This window comes from Podarcis gaigeae, assembly GCF_964106915.1.
Source record: "Podarcis gaigeae genome assembly, chromosome: 7".
NCBI lineage: Eukaryota > Metazoa > Chordata > Lepidosauria > Squamata > Lacertidae > Podarcis > Podarcis gaigeae.
Genome location: NC_139683.1, coordinates 44,242,558 through 44,248,557, shown reverse-complemented (window position 1 = coordinate 44,248,557; position 6,000 = coordinate 44,242,558). Strand labels below are relative to the sequence as shown.

The following is a 6,000-nucleotide window of genomic DNA, read 5'->3' as shown; positions in this document are numbered from 1 at the left end:
AACAAAATACAGAGAATAGTTGCTCCAGGGGCTTTGAAACCCTCAAGGCAAGGATCAGGATACAATTAGCTCATGTCTCTACCTCCAGTCTAAATCAATCTCCAAAATAAAAGTTAAATTAAATTAACCGATCACACGGCATAAAATTGATCTCCTTCAAAACGTTCATACAAATATATATCTATATAGCATGTAATTTTTTTCCAGATTTTTTTTTGGTGGAAAAAACAGTCTCATTCCAGCCTCCAACTTGCTTTTTACTCTCCTCTTGCACAGAAAAGCTGATTTTAATCGTTGTGATTAGTTTTGATGTAACGTTTCCGCAGGCGATTTCTGCAAATGGATGGCGTGTTTCTTTGCCAGAAGAGGGAAAAGCAGCAGATGATGATAATTATAAGGATTGTTGGTTGTTTCCTTTTCCTTTTAAAAAATGGTATTCAGATCTGCCTCTACACTTTCCATAGTTGACCTGACATTGTCGTTGCACTAAGGTCGCCCAACTTGTTGATTAGGATGCCCTCCTGATCCGTTCTGAGCGAGGGCTACGTGATAATTTGGCAAGGGAGCCAACACATTTTCTGTTCCTTTGGCTATATAACTTCCCAAATGACATGTATAAAAATAAGCACATGGAGTCTGCTTTGCCCCAATCAAGTCTGAATCAGTGCCTGGGGGTGATACACAAACTCATTTCAAATGTTCAACCATGCAGAATTGCAAAAAGATTGAAGGAGTTCCACAGCATTTTTATTTTATTTTAAAACAGCAAAATTAAAAGAAGAAAAAAATCCCTGTAAACCTACCCAGGAATTTACCACGGAGGATCATGTGACCCTGTCCACAATTGTGGCTAACTTTCCTGTGTGCACCAAAGCTACTAGATCAGTATGTTTGTAACTGCTTTCTGTCTCAGGAGCCTCCACTTATTGCTCGGGAGTAATCCTATTAATCTCAGTAGGACTACTCCAGTGCTAATAGTTTAAAGGTGTTTTGACAAGAGAGACTTGCAGGTCTGTAGGTGAATGTTAAACACACAGTGGCTGGAATATACATCTTTGATTAAAAATGGTTCTCAGCCGCATTCTGTCCTACATTAACAGCATTCACATGTGGCACAAATAAATGTGAAAATGGACTCTGTGCTGTTTTCACACATCACAGGGGAAAATGGATGCTAGTCTTTTCACAGCCTGTTGATCACATGCCTTCAGTAATGTCTGAAAGAGAAAATTGTGTTATGTGGTCTTGGGAAACATTCACCTTGTCATGAGACACCAGGGTGCATGTTCCCTGCCTGTTTTCATACATTCTTCTCCTCAACTATTACAGGAGATGAGTGATCAACAACAAGTTTTCAAAATGGTTGGACCTGTCCCCCCCAGCCTCAATAATGTGTTAACCTGCTCCACTGATGGTGCTGTCCAACAAACTAGTGAAGTTAAAGTATGAGTAATTAAGATGAATGGGTCCATAACTGCATTTACTTAGAATTTCATATAATTAATTTCATTGGAATTTTCTCATAGTATGCTTAGGGCTTTGTTTTAAAATAATGAGATTAAGAGTTGGAGCAGGAATCCTGAATCAAGCACCATATGTTTATAATCTGAAGCTGAGAGGGACCTGGGAGATCCGCATTCAAATCCTTATTGAGCTCACTGGATGACATTGGGCCAGTCTTCATCTCCTACCTCACAGGTGGTTGTGAGGGTAAAATGGGGGATGAGGAACCACGTAGGTCACCCTGATGCCTTGGAGGAAAGATGGGGTATAAATGTAATAATAAAACAACAATACAATAAATTCACATCACCAACTCCATTTGAACAATACTGGTGTTAAAAGCTGACAATTCACATATACCCTTTCACCATCCTCTATTGATATTTATGTTTAATCTATTTAACCCAATCTATTTGTGTATACAGTGGTACCTCAGGTTAAGTACTTAATTTGTTCCGGAGGTCTGTATTTAACTTGAAACTGTTCTTAACCTGAAGCACCACTTTAGCTAATGGGACCTCCTGCTGCTGCCGTGCCGTCAGAGCACAATTTCTGTTCTAATCCTGAAGCAAAGTTCTTAACCCGAGGTAATTTTTTGGGGTTAGCGGAGTCTGTAACCTGAAGTGTATGTAACCTGAAGCATATGTAACCCGAGATACCACTGTATTGTTTTCCGTACCATTTTATACAATGTATGCATGTTGACACAGCGAATGGGGCCATATTAAACTTTGATACAATGTGAAATTTGACCAAATCCAAAACCCACAGCATGTAAGAATTGCAATTTACTTTTGCTTTTTCAACAGCCTCTCTTTGTAAGAAATCCACACAAAAGCTGCTATTTCTTGTAACACGGACCAGCTTTCAGCAGCAGAGTTGCTCACCAAAATATGCAGAAAAGAATTAGGGAGAGGATTTACTGTATTCCCATTCAAAGCAATTGAGTGGCAAATTCCATTGTAAGGAGAGGGCTGTTGCAGCTCAGTGGCACATGCCTTATATGCAAAGGCCCCAGGTTTAACCCTCAGGATCTCCAGGAAGGACTAGGAAAGAGAGAGCCTTGCCTGAAGATCTGCAGAGCTGCTGCCAACCTGCGGACAGTACTAAGCTAGAGGACCAAGGGGCTGACTTACTGCCAGGCATCTTCTTTTGTTCCTGTTGTAACCAGCAGCACTTGGAAGCAGAAATGTTTTGGATCTATTATGAGCCGGTACTTATCACCCTGACGGTGGTCCCAAGACTTTCTTTTTCAAAGGATTCTTCTGTATCAGCTTGTCGGGTTTGCTAAGATCACCTGATGAGGCCCTTTTTTATTGTGCCATGACCTGTAGAAATCCATTTGGTGGCAACCAGGGAGAGTGTCTTTCAGGTAGCTCTTCAACTTCTCTCATATTAAGCCAGGTGCCAACACTGATTGCATTTCTGTGTTTGTGAATTTATTCTCACCTTTGTTGGACGTTGAGACCACTTGACTCTAATAGCAGCTTTGATCTAATGTTAGCCGCTTCTTTATTTTTTCTGTAAGATGTGATTTTAATTACATGAAAGGCTGTATGGAAATAGTTTTAATAAATATGTTTTTGGTGTGTTTTTTTTAAACAATTGGTTGGGTACCTGGAGTGCTTCTTGAGTAGACAGGACGTGTTGCTGAAGAGTGAAGCGGTTCACTTTTGGCCACTTTGTACCTCAGTGCTTTCACCTTATTACTTTCTCAGGTTGTTGCAGGGACACATTCTATTCAGGTGGCTCACTGGAACTACATTATATTACATTTTATTTAAAATTATCTTGGTAGGCGGAGGAACACTTTTTTAATATAAACTTGGATTGTGCTTGTGCAGAATCAGAATGTGATGGAAAGTGAAGAGTGACTTTAATGAGTTCCGACTGAGATGGGTATTCAGATTTTGAGCTTTTGCTCAAACTTCATATGTTTATAATTAGCTCCTGGAAAACTAAGACAGCTGCTTCCCCCCCCCCCCCCATGCCTTAATATCATTGTCAATGCTAACATTCAGGAAAATGGCAGATTTTTGAAAAAGAAAATAGTCCAAGGGATGCAGATCACAGAAGTCCACTTATTGAAGGGTGTTTTGAATTATCTCTAAGCCTTTTAGCAAGCAAGAGGACCAGTTATTTTTTGCGTATTTGCTAGCTGTACTCTAACATATTGGACATCTCAGGGTGACGTAAAGTATGTAAGTTTAAAGCAAATTTAAACATAAGTTACACATAATGCAATCAAATAGAGTCCTACAATCCAGAACCAGTAAAGAGAGTAAAACATAATACCAACCACCAGTGCTTTTATTTCTAGAAAAATAGGTGTTGGTACTCAACCATGAAGTTGTTATCGTAGGTACTACCCTTTTTAACAACAACAACAACAGAAAATATGCCAGTACTGCATACCCCAGAGTACCCTTGGGGAAAAAAGCACTGCCAACCACAGTCAAATACCCCAAATGCAGAGACTTAAAACAACTTCATGAGGGCTAAAAACACTCCCAGAAAAAGCAGAGGTAATAATATTAATGTTAATCATTAAATTATGTTAAGAGGTGTTAACAAGTACTGTGAGAATAAAAGTCTTTGTCACAAAAAGCACATTAGTGTAAGCACTGGGCCAGTCTCTCTAGGTTGCATTGTGCAATTGGGGAGGGGGGCCATCTCTGAAAAGGCCCTGTCATAGGCACACTGTGGTTAAAATGGGATGGAGAGGCTTCTGAAAAGTCTTTAGTTTTGGGTAGATACTTGTGGGAAGAGGTGTCCCTTTAGATCCCAAGCCAAACCAGCACTTTGGGCCCAGGTTCAGATCAGAAGCCAAAAAAAGAACTGTCATAATGCATTCATAATGGCAGTTCAGACTCATGCTCCCATATTCTGCACCAGCTGAAGTGCCCAGATCAAAGGTTATATCCTGAAGGAGAAGCCCCACCTGATCTGCTAAATTTCAAACTGTGCTTCACTCCTTTGATTATAAGAGGGAATCTTAAAAAGCTGTGCTTTTCACATGGAATTTGTTGACAACGGAATCCCTCCAGAGTGGATGAAGGCTGCCAAATTTCAGGCAGAGCCACTGAGGGGTTTTCAATCAGGTGATCTTTCAATTTTATTTCATTTCCCTAATTTAGTCTTTATCTGTCTGAATTGGATGGTGTGGTCACCCCTTCAAAGGGACCAAACCCTGCCAATTTTCAGAAAGACAGTTACAGCTGTTCTTCTGCAAAGGCAGATTTTACTGTTTTGGGATGGAAAGACAGAAATCAGGTTTCCCTCCCCTAGTTTTTGTACGCAATCTGTTTGAAAAGCAGGAGCATGGGGTAAGAAAACTGCCAAAGCTCAGGACTTGGTGATGTTACCTTAGCTATAATAATAATAAAACCCGGGGGGAAATCACAATATTTTTCTTGGTGCTCTCTGCCCTCCTTCTCCAAACTGGAAGTACCCTCTGTGAAAACAAAGAGCACAAGGGAGCTGTGAGTTCAATTGTCTCCTAGGACTCCACTCTCACAGTCAAAATTTGGAGGAGAATGACAACTCACATGAAGAACAACTCTGATTATTTAGTTCAACATTCCCAACACTGTGATTGGAATAGCACTGGAAAATAATTTGTTGTGATTAAAAGTTAGACTTGTAGGTCAAAATGAAAGATTCCCTTCCAACTTCTCCCTCTCTCAAGCCCTGGTCATTTCCCATGTCATTTCCCTTGCTTTTTTCCCCCAGGAAAAAAAATTGCTGTGAAGTTTTTTGGAAAGCCAAAACCACAGAGCCACTTGACAGCTTAGGGAGACCCTGTTCCTCCCTGAGACACCTTGTCAACCATGAGATGCAGCTCAGAAATGCAAGTACCTGGGTCACCTTGTAATTTGGCGTGTGCACCACTGCACACACCAGTAAACATTTCATGGCATTTTTCTATCACATTAGGAGCTGGGGAAGATGTTGCTCCATCTTTTCAAGTACATTTTAAATACTTTTAAGTAAATTTAAGCAAATTATCTAAGGTAATATTAAAACAGCTGATTGGAAGGCACTTCTGCCTGGCCCTCAAACCTAAAACAACCACCCCAAATGAATCTTGGTTAGGCTTGCTTAAAATTGGCCAGGTGACAATTTTATGTGTATATGTTGCCAAACAGCAGGCCTCCCCCCCTTCGAAAAATCTGGTCCTTATTGAAATCCTAACCTCCCTATTCTGTGAGAGTTTAGTGTGTCTCAAGCTTGGTTCAAAGGCACATACATAGTTTGGATTTATGTGACAGATGGTTCTAATTAGAGGCTGCAATCAGGGCCGGCCTTCTTGAAGTTGGCACTACAGACAACATAAATTTTGCTGCTGCCCCCAGGCCTCCCAGGGAGCAACACTCAAATGGCTTCTCTTGGCAGTGGTGACCCCAAGCACTGAGTGTCTTCAGTTAACAAGTCACTTCCCCCAAAATAACCACTAACAGAAGTTTCTTCTTGCTTTAAAAAAAGAAAGAAAACCAA

The 6,000-nt window shown here is 40.5% G+C and overlaps 1 long non-coding RNA gene across 1 annotated transcript in view; it reads left to right on the top strand.

The window, feature by feature from the left end:
* Positions 1 to 6,000, top strand: part of LOC310848799 — a 244,473-nt gene that overhangs the window by 71,116 nt on the left and 167,357 nt on the right. The gene's annotated exons all lie outside the window — the stretch shown is intronic.